Raw genomic sequence first — 18,755 nt, 5'->3', positions numbered from 1 at the left:
ATGTAGCATTTATGGATCTGGAGAAGGCATATGATAGAGTTGATAGAGATGCTCTGTGGAAGGTATCAAGAATATATGGTGTGGGAGGCAAGTTGTTAGAAGCAGTGAAAAGTTTTTATCGATGATGTAAGGCATGTGTACATGTAGGAAGAGAGGAAAGTGATTGGTTCTCATTGAATGTAGATTTGCGGCAGGGGTGTGTGATGTCTCCATGGTTGTTTAATTTGTTTATGGATGGGGTTGTTAGGGAGGTGAATGCAAGAGTTTTGGAAAGAGGGACAAGGATGCAGTCTGTTGGGGATGAGAGAGCTTGGGAATTGAGTCAGTTGTTGTTTGCTGATGATACAGTGCTGGTGGCTGATTCATGTGAGAAACTGTAGAAGCTAGTGACTTAGTTTGGTAAAGTGTGTGAAAGAAGAAAGTTGAGAGTAAATGTGAATAAGAGTAAGGTTATTAGGTACAGTAGGGTTGAGGGTCAAGTAAATTGGGAGGTAAGTTTGAATGGAGAAAAATTGGAGGAAGTGAAGTGTTTTAGATATCTGTGAGTGGATTTGGCAGCAGAGGGAACCATGGAAGCGGAAGTGAATCATAGGGTGGGGGAGGGGGCGAAAATTGTGGGAGCCTTGAAGAATGTAAGTTGAGAACATTATCTCGGAAAGCAAAAATGGGTATGTTTGAAGGAATAGTGGTTCCAACAATGTTGTATGGTTGCGAGGCGTGGACTATGGATAGGGTTGTGCGCAGGAGGGTGGATGTGCTGGAAATGAGATGTGTGAGGACAGTATGTGGTGTGAGGTGGTTTGATCGAGTAAGTAATGTAAGGGTAAGAGAGATGTGTGGTAACAAAAAGAGTGTGGTTGAGAGAGCAGAAGAGTGTGTTTTGAAATGGTTTCGTCACATGGAGAGAATGAGTGAGGAAAGATTGACCAAGAGGATATATGTGTCGGAGGTGGAGGGAGCGAGAAGAAGTGTGAGACCAAATTGGAGGTGGAAAGATAGAGTGAAGGGGGTTTTGTGTGATCCGGGCCTGAACATGCAAGAGGGTGAAAGGCGGGCAAGGAACAGAGTGAATTGGAACGATGTGGTATACCGGGGTTGACGTGCCGTCAGTGGATTGAACCATGGCATGTGAAGCATCTGGGGTAAACCATGGAAAGTTGTCTGGGGCCTGGATGTTGAAAGGGAGCTGTGGTTTCGGTGCATTATTACATGTCAGCTAGAGACTGAGTGTGAACGAATGGGGTCTTTGTTGTCTTTTCGTAGCGCTACCTCGCACACATGAGGGGGGAGGGTGTTGTTATTCCATATATGGCGGGGTGGCGATGGGAATGAATAAAGGCAGACTATGAATTATGTACATGGGTATATATGTATATGCCTGTTTGTATAAGTATGTATACATTGAGATGTATAGGTATGTATATGTGCTGTGTGTGGACGTGTATGAACATACATGTGTATGTGGGTGGGTTGGGCCATTCTTTCGTCTGTTTCTTTGCGCTACCTTGCTAACGCGGGAGACAGAGACAAAGCACAATAAATACATGAATATGAATACATATATACATAAACGCCCATACACTCATACATACGTTTACGTATCTATGTATACATACATATACATGCACTTAGACATATGCATATATGCACATGTACATATTCATACTTGCTTACCTTCATATATTCCTAACGCTAGCCTGACCCACAGGTAACTGCTGGAAATCCTCTCTCTGATTTTAATTTTCCAAAGGAAGGCACGGAGAAAGGGCCAAGTGAGGATTTTTCCTCTTAGTCTGTCATCTGTTCTTGATGCTACCTTGCTAATATGGGAAATAGCGAATATGTATGGAAAATATATATGCAGTCTGTTGTGGATGAGAGGGCTTGGGAAGTGAGTCAGTTGTTGTTTACTGATGATACTGTGCTGGTGGCCGATTCGGGTGAGAAACTGCCGAGGTTGGTGACTGAGTATGATAAAGTGTGTGAAAGAAGAAGGTTGAGAGTAAATGTGAATAAGAGCAAGTGTATTAGGTTCAGTAGGGTTAAAGGACAAGTTAATTGGGAAGTATGCTTGAATGGAGAAAAGCTGGAGTAAGTGAAGTGTTTTAGATATCTAGGAGTGGACGTAAAAGCAGATGGATCCATGGAAGCAGAAGTAAGTCACAGGGTGGGGGAGGGGGGTGAAGGCTCTAGGAGCGTTGAAGAATGTGTGGAAGGCTAGAACGTTATCTCAGAGAGCAAAAATTGAAGTTTTCGAAGGAATAGTGGTTCCAGCAATGTTATATGGTTGTGAGGCATGGGCTATAGATGGGGTTGTGCAGAGGAGGGTGCATGTGTTAGAAGTGAAATGTTTGAGGACAATATGTGGTGAGGTGGTTTAAGTAATCAAAGGGTAAGGGAGATGTGTGGAAATAAAAAGAGTGTCGTTGAGAGAGCAGAAGAAATTGTGTTGAAATGGTTTGGACACATGGAGTGAATGAGAGAAAAGATTGACAAAGGATGTATGTGTCAGAGGTGGAGGAAACAAGAAGTGAGAAACTGAATTGGAGGTGGAAGGATGGAATGAAAAAGATATTGAGCAATTGGGGCCTGAACATTCAGGGGGGGAGAGGCGTGCAAGGAATAGAATGATGTGTTATACTGTGGTCGATGTGCTGTCAATAGATTGAACCAGGGCTTGTGAAGCACCTGGAGTAAACCATGGAAAGGTTTGTGGGGTCTGGATATGGAAAGGGAGCTGTGGTTTCAGTGCATTACATATGACAGCCAGAGACTGAGTGTGAACGAATGTTTCCTTTTTTGTCTTTTTCTGGCTCTACCTCACTGTTGGGGGGGGTGTGCTTTTTCATGGGTGGTGGGGTGGCAACAGGAATGGATGAAGGCAGCAAGTATGAATATGTACATGTGTATAAATGTATTTGTCTGTGTATATGTATGTATACTTTAAACGCCCATACATATGCATGCATGGGCATTTATGTATCTACATCTGTATGGGGGTGGGTTGGGCCATTCCTTGTCTGTTTCCTTGTGAAAGTTCTGGGAGCGTTGAAAAATGTATGGAAGTCAAGAACGTTATCTTGGCAAGCAAAAATGGGTATGTTTGAAGGAATAGTGATTCCAACAATGTTATATGGTTGCGAGGTGTGGGCTATAGACAGAGTTGTGCAGAGGAGGGTGGATGTGCTGGAAATGAGATGTTTGAGGACAATATGTGGTGTGAGGTGGTTTGATTGGGTCAGTAATGAAAGGGTAAGAGAGATGTGTGTTAATCAAAAGAGTTTGGTTGAGAGAGCAGAAGAGGGTGTTTTGAAATGGTTTGGTCACATGGAGAGAGTGAGTGAGGAAAGATTGACAAAAAGGATATATGTGTCAGAGGTGAAGGGAACGAGGAGAAGTGGGAGACCAAATTGGAGGTGTAAAGATGGAGTGAAAAAGATTTTGAGTGATCGGGTTCTGAACATGCAGGAGGGTGAAAGGTGTGCAAGGAATAGAGTGAATTGGATTGATGTGGTATACCGGGGTTGACATGCTGTCAATAGATTGAAGCAGGGCATGTGAAGTGTCTGGGGTAAACCATGGAAAGTTTTGTGGGGCCTGGATGTGGAAAGGGAGCTGTGGTTTTGGTGCATTATGCATGACAGCTAGAGAATGAGTGTGAACGAATGTGGCCTTTGTTGTCTTTTCCTAGTGCTACCTCATGCATATGCGGGGGGAGGGGGTTGTCATTTCATGTGTGGTGGGGTGGCGACGGGAGACGGGAATGAATAAGGGCAGACTATGAATTGTGTACGTGTGTATATATGTATATGTCTGTGTTTGTATATATGTGTATACGTTGAGATGTATAGGTATGTATATGTGTGTGTGTGGACTTGTATGTATATACATGTGTATGTGTGTGGGTTGGGCCATTCTTTCATCTGTTACCTTGCGCTACCTTGCTAACTCGGGAGACAGCGACAAAGTATAATGAATTAATAAGAAATAAAAAATAATTAGAATTATACGTAATCGCTGTACATAAATGCCCATATACACACATATGAACATATATATACATAAATACACATACACCGACATTACATACACATTCATACTTGCTTGTGTTCATCCATTCCTGGCATTACCCTGCCCCACAGAAAAATGGCATTGCTATCACCTGCTTCAGCCAGGTAGTGCCAGGAATACAGACAGAAAAGGCCCATTTGTTCACACTCAGTTTCTAGCTGTCGTGTGTTATGTACCGACACCACAGCTCCCTATCCACATCCAGGCCCCACAGACCTTTCCATGGTTTATCTTAGATGCTTCACATTCCCTGGTTCAGTGCATTGACAGCACATCAATCCCAGTGTACCACATCATTCCAATTCACCGTTACCCAATGCATGTCCTAAACCCTCCTGTATATTTAGGCCGTGATTGCTTAAAAGCTTTTTTACCCCATCCTTCCATTTCTAGTTTGGTCTCCCCTTATTCCTTGTTCACTCCTCTTCTGACACATATATCCCCTTTATCAACCTTTCCTCATTCATTCTTTCCATATGTGCCAACTATTTCAGCACACCCTTGTCTGTTGTCTCAACTATACTTTGTATTCCCACACAATTCCCTTCCTCTTTTATTACTTACTTGATCAAACCACTTTACATCACATATTTTCCTCGAACATGTAATTTTGATACACCCTTCCTCCTCTACACAACTTCTTCAGTCCCTGCCCCTAATCCATATAATACTGTAGGGACTACTGTTCCATCAAACATACCCATTTTTTGCCCTCCCTGATAACATTCTCTCTTTACACACATTCTTCAGTGTATAATGCATGAAAACCAGAGCCTCCTGTCTATAACCAGACTCCATAGACCTTTTCATGGTTTCCCACTACTGCTTCATGTCCCGATTCAGCCCATTGGTAGCAAGTCATCCCCTGTACACTACATCTTTCCAATGCACCCTATTTCTTGCACAGCTCGTACATTCCTACATATTCAGACCCCGAACTATCAAAACATCTTTCACTCCATCCTTCCACCTCCTGTTTGGTTTTTGACTTCTCTTTGTTCCCTTCAATTACAACATGTATACCTTCTTAGTCATCCTATCCTCTTCAGTATGTTCAACCATTGCAGCACACCCTCTTCAGCTTTCACACACATATCTCTTACTACCATACCTCTCTCTTACCCTATCTTTTCTTATTCAGTCAACCCACCCTTTGCACCACATTGATTCCTCAGACTTCATTTCCGACATGTCCACCTTCTTTACTTTTCGTCTAGGGCCTATGCTTCGCTCCCATACAGCACTGACAGGACTACTGTACCATCAGACATGCTTATATTTCTCTGCTTCAGCCCCCTTGGTTCCATTTGCTGCCATATAAACTCCCAGGTATCTAAAACTCGCTACTTCCTCCAAGGCCTCTTCATTCAAACTCCCACTCCAAATACACATTTACCCTCAACATTCTCTTTTCATTCGCTTCCGAAACTTGTACAACAACTGACTTACCTCTGAGGTCCCCCACCCTCAACAGACTGCATTCCTGCTCCTCTCTCCAAGGCCATTTCATTCCCTCCTCCTCATTACTGCATACATATCAAATTTGATAGCCATGGTGACATCACACACCTTTGCTGCTGACACACCTTCACAGAAACCACTCGCTCTCCTCTTTTTCCACCTTTACACACTATTCTCAACAAAGTAATTTCATTGCTTATAGCAACTTTCTTCCCACAACATATATTCGTAACACCTTTCACAGAGCATCTTTGTCAACCGTCATACACTTACTCCAGACCCTTACATGTTTCATACAAGTCTTATTTCTCTTGAGTGTTTCTTGCATATGTCATTCGAAGTGAATGCCTGTTCCACACCAATTCTTCCATTTTTGAAACTAACCAAGATGAAAGGAAGGGAGTGTTAGGTAGAATGTTTGAGAAAAACCAGGAAGTTGTGTCTCATGAGTGAAACAAAGCTAAAGGGGAAAGGGAAGAATGGTTTGGGAATGTCATATTGGTAAAGATAAATGTTAAGTTGAGGATGAGGGCTAAGGAAGGGGTAGCACTGCTGCTAATGGAGGAGTTGTGTAATAGTGTAAGGAAATGAGTTGCAGAGGATGTGGGTGAAAATGAAGTGGATTACTTGGATGATTGTAAATATGTATGTGCGTAGAAATGAGAGAACTAAGGAAGAGAGGTGACTATCATGGGAGGAGCTGCATGATTGCGTCAGTATTTTTGATGGAAGGAATCTAGTATTAATGATGAATGATTTGAATGCGAGATTGTGTTATAAGGTAGTTGAGGGAATAATTGGGGTACATAGGATGCTAGTTATTATGAATGAGAATGGAGAACAGCTTGTGGAATCCTTTACTGAAATAGGACTGATGATTGGGAGTGCATGTTTTGAGATGAAGGACATATGTAATTATGCATAGGTTGTTAGGAAAAATGGAAAAGGGGCATTATTGAATTATATATTTATTGAGAGGTTTGCAAAGCAGACACTTGTAGATGTAAATGTGCTGAGAGTTGTTGCTTGTTAAATGTCTATAATTACGATTGCTTTGTGGAGGTGAGGGTAAAAGTTTCTATAGGCTTTAGTAAAAGAGAAAATGATATATGTGGAGGAGAGTTGTGAAAATAGGTGACCTTGGAAAAGATGCTTTTGAGAAGAGATATCAGGAGAGAATTTGTGTAGAATGGCAAATGAAGCTTTGGTAGTGCTTATATGTGCAGGAGAAGTGTGTGGCATGCAAAAGGTGGGAGGTGGACTGGTGAGAAAGGGTAGTGAGTGATGGCATGAGAAAGTTAAGCTGCTGGTGAGAGAAAATGGAGGGATATGGGCATTATTTGCAGGGAAGGAGTGCAAATGATAAGGAAATGTTAAAGATAAAGTGGTAGGAGGTCAAGAGGGAATGGCATTGGCTGAAGAGGGCAAAATAGAGTTGGGGGTAGAGTGTCAACAAATCTCAGGACGAATAAGAAAATTTGTAAGAAGTGGGTAAATATGAGGAAAAATACAACAAATGGGAATGTTTGTGAACTAAGGGAAATGGGAAATGATAGCAGGTAGGAATGAGGTGGAGAGGAAAAGAGCAGGTAGGAATGAGGTGGAGAGGAAAAGGAGTTGAGTATTTTAGAGGATTGTTTAATGTGTTTTTTTATAGGATGGCAGGTGCGAGATTTGTTTATAGGATGGCAGGTGCGAGATGTTTTAGATGCAGGAATATGCTAAAGCAGTCATGGCAAGTGGTTTGGTGAAAAGAGAAAAGGTGGTAAAAGCCTTTAGTAAGTTGAAATGTAGAAAGCAGCTGGAGTAGATGTTATAGCAATTGAATTTGTTAAAAAGAGGAGCAACTATGTTGTTGATTGGTTAGTTAGAAAAAGACAACAAATGGAAATGTTTGTGACCTTTAGGGAAATGGGAAATGGTAGTAGGTAGGAATGAGGTGGAGAGGAAAAGGAATTGAGTATTTTAAAGGGTGGTTTGATGTGTTTGTTTATAGGATGGCTGATGCGAGATATTTTAGATGCGTGGATATGCTAAATGAGAGAGTCATGGCAAGTGGTTTGGTGAAAAGAGAAGAGGTGATAAAAGCCTTTTGTAAGTTGAAATGTAGAAAGCAGCTGGAGTAGATGTTATAGCAATTGAATTTATTAAAAAAAGGGGCAACTGTGTTGTTGATTGGATAGAATTTTTTGGTGTATGTGTGGATCGTGGTGTTGTGCATATGGATTAGCAGAATGCCTGTTTAGTGCCATTGTTTAAAGGCAAGGGAGACAAAGGTGAGTGTTTGAATTACTGTGGGATAAGTTTGATGAGTGTACCTGGTAAGTTGTGTGGGAAAATGGTGATTGGGAGGGTGTAGGCATGCACAGAGCATCAGACTGGGGAGGAACAATGTGGCTGTAGGAGTGTTAGAGGGTGAGTGAGAAATACCGCAGGATTTGCACGTGGATTTTATGGATCTTGAGAAGGCTTATGATAGGGTTGACAGAGATGCTTTTTGGAAGGATGTTATGAATATGTGGTGTATGAGGAAAGCCATTAGAGAAGCAGTTTGGAGCTTTTATATGGAGAATAATGCATTTGTGTGAAGAATTAGAGAGGAGGGCGATTGGTTCCAGGTAAAGGTGAGTCTCTGTCAGGGGTGTGTGATGTCACTGTGGTTGTTAAATGGTGTGGATGGGTTGGTGAGGGAAGTGAATGCAAGGGTTTTGGACAGAGGGGCAGGTATGTAGCCTTTTGGGGATGTGGGGGGCCTGGGAATTTATTCACTTGTGTGTTGATTACATGGTGCTGGTGGCAAATTTATGAGGGAAACTCCAGAAATTGGTTTGGGAGTATGCACAAAAGGAGAATGTTGAGAGTATATGTGAATAAAAGTTAAGTTATTAGGTTTAGCAGTGGAAATAGACAGATTAGTTGGGGTTTGAGTTTGGTTGGAGAAATCTTGAAAGATGTGAAGTATTTTAGATACCATGGAGTGGACATGGTAGTGAATGGAACTTCAGGAGCTGAAGTGAGTTGTAGGGTTGGGAAGTGGATGAAGTTCCAGGGAGCACTGAGGAATGTGTAAAGAGAGAGGTCAGTATCTGAGAGCATGAAGATGGGCATGTTGGAAAGCATAGTGGTGGTCTATTTATGTAAGGCATGAGCTATGAATTATGAAAATGTATGTAAGAGGCTGAATGTTTTGGAAATAACATGTTTTGGGATAGCATGTGGTGTGAGGAGAGTTGATTGAGTAAGAATGATAGGACAAGAGAGGTGTAATAAAAAGAGTATGATTGAGAGAGTTGAAGAGGTTGTGTCGAAAGGTTTTGGACATGAGGGAATAATGAGTGAAGAGAGGTTGATAAGGGGAATGGATACATCAGAAGTGGAGGGAATAAGGATAAGAAAGAGACTGAATGGGGGATGAACAGATGGAGTAAATTAGGTTTTTTTTGAGTACTTGGGGTCTTGATAATCAGGAGGGGTGTAAGGTGTGCAGGGGATATAGTGAATCTGTTGACTACCATCTGTCAGTGCCTCTCCTAATAACTTACTTCTCTCCGAGATCCAGTTATTTGATAATGTCCTTCATGGCCCCTTTCTTTTATCCAGCTATGATTTCCACTCGCGATTCCAGTTTGTAGGTGGTGTCTGTGCTTATTCCAACATCAAAACTCCTGTTGCATATCTCGAGGACCCTGAGTTCCCAATCTTTATTGTTATGTTGCTGAAGTTCTGTTTTCCAACTACCACGCTTTTCCTGTGTTTTGCCTACTTCTCTCTTAATTCTACAAATTTTACATCTTTTTTCGACTATCCAAACTCCTGTCATGAGGCTGTGACATCCTCTCACATATGCAAGCTGAGATCCTCTACCAAGGGAATTTCATCATTCGCCATAGGGACTGGTTGAATTCTTTTTCATTAAGTCTTTTGCCTCATACTTGCTGCTTGCATTCTTTTTCATTAAGTCTTTTGCCTCATACTTGCTGCTTGCATTCTTTTTCATTAAGTCTTTTGCCTCATACTTGCTGCTTGCATTCTTTTTCATTAAGTCTTTTGCCTCATACTTGCTGCTTGCATTCTTTTTCATTAAGTCTTTTGCCTCATACTTGCTGCTTGCATTCTTTTTCATTAAGTCTTTTGCCTCATACTTGCTGCTTGCATTCTTTTTCATTAAGTCTTTTGCCTCATACTTGCTGCTTGCATTCTTTTTCATTAAGTCTTTTGCCTCATACTTGCTGCTTGCATTCTTTTTCATTAAGTCTTTTGCCTCATACTTGCTGCTTGCATTCTTTTTCATTAAGTCTTTTGCCTCATACTTGCTGCTTGCATTCTTTTTCATTAAGTCTTTTGCCTCATACTTGCTGCTTGCATTCTTTTTCATTAAGTCTTTTGCCTCATACTTGCTGCTTGCATTCTTTTTCATTAAGTCTTTTGCCTCATACTTGCTGCTTGCATTCTTTTTCATTAAGTCTTTTGCCTCATACTTGCTGCTTGCATTCTTTTTCATTAAGTCTTTTGCCTCATACTTGCTGCTTGCATTCTTTTTCATTAAGTCTTTTGCCTCATACTTGCTGCTTGCATTCTTTTTCATTAAGTCTTTTGCCTCATACTTGCTGCTTGCATTCTTTTTCATTAAGTCTTTTGCCTCATACTTGCTGCTTGCATTCTTTTTCATTAAGTCTTTTGCCTCATACTTGCTGCTTGCATTCTTTTTCATTAAGTCTTTTGCCTCATACTTGCTGCTTGCATTCTTTTTCATTAAGTCTTTTGCCTCATACTTGCTGCTTGCATTCTTTTTCATTAAGTCTTTTGCCTCATACTTGCTGCTTGCATTCTTTTTCATTAAGTCTTTTGCCTCATACTTGCTGCTTGCATTCTTTTTCATTAAGTCTTTTGCCTCATACTTGCTGCTTGCATTCTTTTTCATTAAGTCTTTTGCCTCATACTTGCTGCTTGCATTCTTTTTCATTAAGTCTTTTGCCTCATACTTGCTGCTTGCATTCTTTTTCATTAAGTCTTTTGCCTCATACTTGCTGCTTGCATTCTTTTTCATTAAGTCTTTTGCCTCATACTTGCTGCTTGCATTCTTTTTCATTAAGTCTTTTGCCTCATACTTGCTGCTTGCATTCTTTTTCATTAAGTCTTTTGCCTCATACTTGCTGCTTGCATTCTTTTTCATTAAGTCTTTTGCCTCATACTTGCTGCTTGCATTCTTTTTCATTAAGTCTTTTGCCTCATACTTGCTGCTTGCATTCTTTTTCATTAAGTCTTTTGCCTCATACTTGCTGCTTGCATTCTTTTTCATTAAGTCTTTTGCCTCATACTTGCTGCTTGCATTCTTTTTCATTAAGTCTTTTGCCTCATACTTGCTGCTTGCATTCTTTTTCATTAAGTCTTTTGCCTCATACTTGCTGCTTGCATTCTTTTTCATTAAGTCTTTTGCCTCATACTTGCTGCTTGCATTCTTTTTCATTAAGTCTTTTGCCTCATACTTGCTGCTTGCATTCTTTTTCATTAAGTCTTTTGCCTCATACTTGCTGCTTGCATTCTTTTTCATTAAGTCTTTTGCCTCATACTTGCTGCTTGCATTCTTTTTCATTAAGTCTTTTGCCTCATACTTGCTGCTTGCATTCTTTTTCATTAAGTCTTTTGCCTCATACTTGCTGCTTGCATTCTTTTTCATTAAGTCTTTTGCCTCATACTTGCTGCTTGCATTCTTTTTCATTAAGTCTTTTGCCTCATACTTGCTGCTTGCATTCTTTTTCATTAAGTCTTTTGCCTCATACTTGCTGCTTGCATTCTTTTTCATTAAGTCTTTTGCCTCATACTTGCTGCTTGCATTCTTTTTCATTAAGTCTTTTGCCTCATACTTGCTGCTTGCATTCTTTTTCATTAAGTCTTTTGCCTCATACTTGCTGCTTGCATTCTTTTTCATTAAGTCTTTTGCCTCATACTTGCTGCTTGCATTCTTTTTCATTAAGTCTTTTGCCTCATACTTGCTGCTTGCATTCTTTTTCATTAAGTCTTTTGCCTCATACTTGCTGCTTGCATTCTTTTTCATTAAGTCTTTTGCCTCATACTTGCTGCTTGCATTCTTTTTCATTAAGTCTTTTGCCTCATACTTGCTGCTTGCATTCTTTTTCATTAAGTCTTTTGCCTCATACTTGCTGCTTGCATTCTTTTTCATTAAGTCTTTTGCCTCATACTTGCTGCTTGCATTCTTTTTCATTAAGTCTTTTGCCTCATACTTGCTGCTTGCATTCTTTTTCATTAAGTCTTTTGCCTCATACTTGCTGCTTGCATTCTTTTTCATTAAGTCTTTTGCCTCATACTTGCTGCTTGCATTCTTTTTCATTAAGTCTTTTGCCTCATACTTGCTGCTTGCATTCTTTTTCATTAAGTCTTTTGCCTCATACTTGCTGCTTGCATTCTTTTTCATTAAGTCTTTTGCCTCATACTTGCTGCTTGCATTCTTTTTCATTAAGTCTTTTGCCTCATACTTGCTGCTTGCATTCTTTTTCATTAAGTCTTTTGCCTCATACTTGCTGCTTGCATTCTTTTTCATTAAGTCTTTTGCCTCATACTTGCTGCTTGCATTCTTTTTCATTAAGTCTTTTGCCTCATACTTGCTGCTTGCATTCTTTTTCATTAAGTCTTTTGCCTCATACTTGCTGCTTGCATTCTTTTTCATTAAGTCTTTTGCCTCATACTTGCTGCTTGCATTCTTTTTCATTAAGTCTTTTGCCTCATACTTGCTGCTTGCATTCTTTTTCATTAAGTCTTTTGCCTCATACTTGCTGCTTGCATTCTTTTTCATTAAGTCTTTTGCCTCATACTTGCTGCTTGCATTCTTTTTCATTAAGTCTTTTGCCTCATACTTGCTGCTTGCATTCTTTTTCATTAAGTCTTTTGCCTCATACTTGCTGCTTGCATTCTTTTTCATTAAGTCTTTTGCCTCATACTTGCTGCTTGCATTCTTTTTCATTAAGTCTTTTGCCTCATACTTGCTGCTTGCATTCTTTTTCATTAAGTCTTTTGCCTCATACTTGCTGCTTGCATTCTTTTTCATTAAGTCTTTTGCCTCATACTTGCTGCTTGCATTCTTTTTCATTAAGTCTTTTGCCTCATACTTGCTGCTTGCATTCTTTTTCATTAAGTCTTTTGCCTCATACTTGCTGCTTGCATTCTTTTTCATTAAGTCTTTTGCCTCATACTTGCTGCTTGCATTCTTTTTCATTAAGTCTTTTGCCTCATACTTGCTGCTTGCATTCTTTTTCATTAAGTCTTTTGCCTCATACTTGCTGCTTGCATTCTTTTTCATTAAGTCTTTTGCCTCATACTTGCTGCTTGCATTCTTTTTCATTAAGTCTTTTGCCTCATACTTGCTGCTTGCATTCTTTTTCATTAACTCTTTTGCCTTAAACTTGCTGCTTGCATTCTTTTTCATTAAGTCTTTTGCCTCATACTTGCTGCTTGCATTCTGTGGATTTCTGCGTTGCCCAAATTGATTTTCTCTGTGTCTACAAAGGTCTTGTAACCATCTAAGTCTGCTTTTTATCTTATTCAGTTGTGCATCTGTCAGGTTGATTAGTAATATAATGATACCTTTAGTGTAATTATTGAGATATTTTTAATCCTAGGATTCAAGGATGTTAAACTTGATATAGTAATTTCTGGTGGTTTGCCTTTCTTATGGTTTTGCCACTCTAATACTTTCATAGTTGTCCCATTTTGTAGTTTTTGTTTGTCAGGTTTCTCGTTAGTTCCTTTAAGTACTTCTAAAAATGGGTTATGTTTGTTTTCATGTCTGTTCCCATTCTGCTTGTAGCATACCTTTCAGCTGTTTTATATATTGTGTGTATCTTATTATTTCTTTTATCCATTTCTTATTTCTTACTCCTGGACTGACTCTATTCATTTTCCTCTGTTCTTCCTGTTTACCATCAGCTTTGTTTTACAGTGTTCTGTTGGGTTCAGCTATTTTCCTACTTTTGTTTACTGTCTCTCCCATGCCCTTTCCCATTTCTCCATTTACTGTTATTTTCTCCTGGCCTTTTTCATTGACTCTTGGCTCTTTCACATGTGAAATCCTTGCCTGTCTCTCCTGATCTGTGAATTGTTCCACCCCAGCAACAGTTTCAACATTGTCTGTCTTCCCCATCAGATTTCTGTTCACCCCATTTTGTATTTCATATGAAGTTGTCTCCCTTATTCTTTGGTATCTTTTTCTTGTGATATTGTTCCCTTTGAGGTACTGGAAACCTGATAGTCAGGCTGTTATAGGTAGATTAAGTTATTGATAAATGAATAGATAAATACATAGTGGTTTATTGAATTCAAGCACTAACTCGGCTGAAAATATCTAGCTGAGATAGTATAGAACTGGAAGATCGTAATAGTATCTAGTTGATTAATCACAAGAGAGCTGAAGATCAGGTTGGGGCTGGATACCTCTATACTTGCGTTCAGGTTCCTCATAGTCGTCTCTGCTCTCTTCATTGTCTTTGGCTCTTGTATTCTTGTTGATTTTTGGTTCATCTGTGAATTATTTATATTCACATGCATCACAAACTAATGGTAGCCTAGATTTTTAATTAGAATGTGTACGGCAGCAAATGGATTATTGGGGTTAGGAAGGAAGAGTTGGCTCAGGTTGCAGGTATATTGAGGATCATGTATGTGATAATGATGACATAGATGCATTATGGAAGATGTTACTGAGAGGTGCAGGGCCTTTAGAACTTTAATCATTGTTGCCATAGGAGAGGTCATTTTATGTTAGACAAAATTTTGTCTTTGAAGTTATTTCTGTTGCACTGAAGTCTTGACAGGAGTTGTATGGATATGACTGCAAAAAGAAAAAAGAAGAGTATGGACATACTGATATGAAATGTTGAAGCTGATATGTTGTGTGAAGCTGGTTGATCATATGATGAATAGCAATGTAAGAGTGAGGTGGTAGTAAGTGGAGCCAGAATGAGAGAGTTAACTAAGGGAAGTATTGAAATGGTTCAGATACATGAAGTGAATGAACAAAAAAGAACACGAGGATCTATGTGTGTCAGAAGTGAAGGGAGCACAGGGAAGGTGCAAATTGAGAAGGCTTTGGGAAGGCTTAGGGGTATTGGGGCCTGAACATTAAGGAGGTTTAGATGGTATACACAGGATTGAGAGAATTGTTTGACATGGTATATCTCAAATGGATGTGCTGTTAGTGGTATAAACCAGGGCATGTGAAATGGTAAAGGTAAACCATGAAGTAATCTGTTAGCTTTGGTTGAGGATGATGGGCTCTGTTTCAGTGAATTATGATTGTAGAGAGTGTATGTATTCAAATGAGGCTATTGTTTGCTTGTTCTTGATCCTACCTTACTAGGTTTGGAATAGAAGTTAGGCAGTCTGTTGGAGATGAGAGGGCCTGGGAAGTAAGTCAGTTGTTGTTTGCCAATGATACAGCTCTAGTGGCTGATTCATGTGAGAAACTGCAGAAGTTGGTGACTGAATTTGGAAAAGTGTGTGAAAGGAGAAGTAGGGTTTAGGAACAAGTTAATTTGGATGTAAGTTTGGATGGAGAAAAATTGGAGAAAGTGAAGTGTTTTAGATATCTGGGATAGACTTAGCAGAAAATGGAACCATGGAAGCAGAAGTGAGTCACAGGGTGGGGGAGGGGGTGAAGGTTCTGGGAAAGATGAAGAATGTTTGGAAGGAGAGAACGTTATCTCAGAGAGCAAAAATGGGTATGTTTGAAGGAATACTCATTCCACCAATGTTATATGGTTATGAGGCATGAGCTACAGAGACGGTTGTACAGATGAGGGTGGATGTGTTGGAAATGAAATGTTTGAGGACAATATGTGGTGTGAGGAAAGAGGTGTGGTTGAGAGAGCAGAATAGGGTGTGTTGAAATGGTTTGGACATATGGACAGAATGAGTGAGGAAAGTTGATAATGAGGATATATGTGTCAGAGGTGGAGGGAACAAGGAGAAGTAGGAGACCAAACTGGAGGTAGAAGGACAGAGTGAAAAAGATGTTGAGCGATCAGGGCATGAACATACAGGAGGGTGGGAGGTGTGCAAGGAATAGAGTGAATTGGAATGATGTGATATACTGGGGTTGACGTGCTGTCAATGGACTGAACTGGGGCATGTAAAACGTCTGGGGTAAACCATGGAAAGGTGTGTGGGGCCTGGATGTGGATAGGGAGCTGTGGTTTTGGTGCATTACACATGACAGCTAGAGACTGAGTGTGAACGAATGTGGCCTTTTTGTCTGTATTCCTGGCACTGCCTTGCTGAAGCAGAGGATAGATATGCTGTTTTCCTGTGTGTGTGTATGTGAGGGAGGGGAGTGTAGCAACAGGAATGGATGAAGGCAAGCAAGTATGAATATGTACATGTGTATGTATGTAATGTCTGCTTATGTATATTTATGTATATGTTATGTATATGTGTGTATGTGGGCGGTTATGAGTGGATGGGCCATTCTTCGTCTGTTTCCGGACACAACCTCTGATGCGGGAAACAGCGATTATATATGAAAAATATTTTTATCATTATTATCTCTGAGGATAGGAGAGAAAGAATACTTTCCATGTATTCCCTGCATGTCATAGGTGATTGAAAGGGGAGGGAGCATGGGGTTAGAAATCCTCCCTCCCTTTTTTTTAATTTTTCAAAAGAAGGAACAGAGAAAGGAGCGAAGTGAGGGTATTCCCTCTAAGGCTCAGTCCTCTATTCTTAACGCTACCTCGCTAATGCGGGAAATGGGGAATGTATGAAAAAGAAAATTTATTTTGATTATTATTATTATTGTTATTGTATGAAGACAATGATTGAGTGTCCAGAGGAGCTTTGCTGTGGAAAGTAGGCTTTGGTTTCGGTGCATTGTACATCACAGCTTGAGAATGGATGTGTGCAAATGTGGCCAATCTTATTTTTCATTGCTGATGCCTTTTTAAGGCAGAAAAAGAAATAAGCATGAAAAATTAATATTAATGTCAATATTGCTGTTATTATCTTATATTATTATTATTATTATTATTACAGGTGTCCCACATTTATTCCGAGGGTTGCATTCCTAGAAAGCGGCAGTATAAGTGAATTGGGTATAAACGAAGATAGGTTTCCGTAGTAAAAGGGGAGTTCCATTCCCAGCTGATGCCAAAGTCCTCCTTTTGACGAAGATTCTGTAAAGTAGTAAGTTTTCATGCATACACTAATAGCAATTTAACAAAAATTTTTATAAATGTTATTTAATGAGCATTTTCAGTGAGTATACTGTATTCGCAAATACATTCTAATTTCTGCATGAGGAGAAGCTGATGTCAGGCAAGTTTAGAAAAACTATAGGGTTGCATGAGGAGAGGGTGGTGTAGCTACTGGACTTGCTCTGTGCGTGGTCAAGTGCTGAGGCTCACCATTCTCATGTGTTTAGATTATGATTTTGTATTTAGAGGGCTAATATCTTTTTTGCCTTCATCATTTGTAGAAGCATTTTTAGGATAGTTTGGGTATACCATATCACTGACAGTGAGAACTTTTCAAGTCAGCAAGTATGGAATGGCCTCACTCATTAAATTCAAGGATTGTGGCTACTATAGATATTTAGTGTGGTGCCCCCATTATGATAGTTTTCAGGACCTATAAATTTTAAGAATAGTCTCTTAAGTTTGTGTTTTACCATTGAAAAGACTTTTTTCTGGGAAAAAAAAAGAAATGCACACATGTATTATTATTATTATTATTATTATTAATTATTATTATCATCCCTGGGGAAAGGGGAGAAAGAATACTTTCTTCATACTCCCTGCGTGTCGTAAAAGGCAACTGAAAGGGGAGGGAGCAGGGGGCTGGAAACCCTCCCTTCATGTTTTTAAATTTTCCAAGGGAGGGAACAGCGAGGGGGACCAGGTTAGGATGTTCTTTCTAAGGCTCAGTCCTCTGTTCTTAATGCTACCTCGCTAATGCGGGAAATGGCGAATATCAATGAAAAAAATTATTATTAATTATTATTACTATTATTATTATTGTTGTTATTATACTTAATTGCTGTTTCCTGCATCAGCAAGGTAGTGCCAGGAAACACATGAAGAATGGTCCATCCACTCACATACACTCATATAAACATTAACGCCTATACACGCACATATACATAACATATACATACACATACACAGACATATATATGTACACCTGTACATATTCATATTTCCTTGCCTTCAGCCATTCCTGTCGTTACCCCGCCACACAGGAAATAACATTGCTACCCCCCCGCTTCAGCGAGGTAGTGCCAGGAAAACAGATAAAAAAAAAAAGGCCACATTCATTCACACTCAGTCAATAACGGTCATGTGTAATGCACCAAAATCACAACTCCCTATCTACATCCAGGCCCTACAGACCTTTCCATGGTTTATCCCAGACACTTTACATGCCCTGGTAAAATGATAATGCATTGTCCTCGGTATACCACATCGTTTCAATTCACTTTATTCTATGCAAAATCTCAGTTATGTTTTTGAGACAATTTTCAAAGCAACTTATGTTTTTCAGTTTCGGTTGGCAGCCTTTGCTTATCAGACAAAAGTTTAGAAAGAAGAAAAAAGATATATAGAAATATTTCAATTCTCATTCCCTCTGCCACAGCAATTGGTGTACTTGCCACCTATTTTTTTGTGGTACTGGTGATTATCATTTTCCATGTGCTTTCTGGTATAGTGTTTTATGCTGGTCTTGCAATTTTGTGTATTTTTTTTGCATCCTGGATTACTATTGTGGACATTAACCCCTTTCAAGCATTGTCAGCAATTGCTTGACAGCCCCCCCAAAGCTGTGTATGTCTAGTACAAAGCACAAGAGGAACCTTTTAAGCCCCAAAAAGATGGAGTTGTGCATTAAGTAGTGCTTATTTGCTTGCATATATTAGTTCTCCTCCATATGTAAAACATGGGTAAAACACTGAATATACAGTCCTCATTTTATGTGGGATCACTATATGCAGTTACACTGTTATGTGAGGAACCTACTTCTACCAGTTCTTCTTTGTATCCAGTCAGAATTTACTAGAATTTGTGTGTGTGTAGTATAAAGTGCATTATAACTTCCTCAGAGGTTGTTGAGTGGAGTGAGCATGGATCCTGGGTGTAACACACTATGTCCCAGCCAGCTTGTCATTGTTGTGTTTACCATCATTGTGTGCTGATCTGTGCTACTGGTGCAGTTTGTGTATA

General features: G+C 39.7%; 1 protein-coding gene across 5 annotated transcripts in view; it reads left to right on the top strand.

The window, feature by feature from the left end:
* The window catches only part of CkIIbeta (casein kinase II subunit beta), a 598,395-nt gene that overhangs the window by 401,047 nt on the left and 178,593 nt on the right, over positions 1–18,755 (top strand). For 2 of the 5 annotated variants that reach the window (XM_071672999.1, XM_071673000.1), the window contains exon 2: positions 16,573–16,722. The exons of the other annotated variants lie outside the window; for them this stretch is intronic. The gene's annotated coding sequence lies outside the window, so the exon portion shown is untranslated. The remainder of the gene's footprint in view (positions 1–16,572; positions 16,723–18,755) is intronic. 5 annotated transcript variants of the gene reach the window in all.

The sequence above is a fragment of the Panulirus ornatus genome, chromosome 18 (genome assembly GCF_036320965.1).
Source record: "Panulirus ornatus isolate Po-2019 chromosome 18, ASM3632096v1, whole genome shotgun sequence".
In the NCBI taxonomy this organism is placed as follows: Eukaryota; Metazoa; Arthropoda; class Malacostraca; order Decapoda; family Palinuridae; genus Panulirus; species Panulirus ornatus.
Note: the sequence above shows the minus strand (reverse complement) of the source record. Positions and strands in the feature narration are given on the sequence as shown.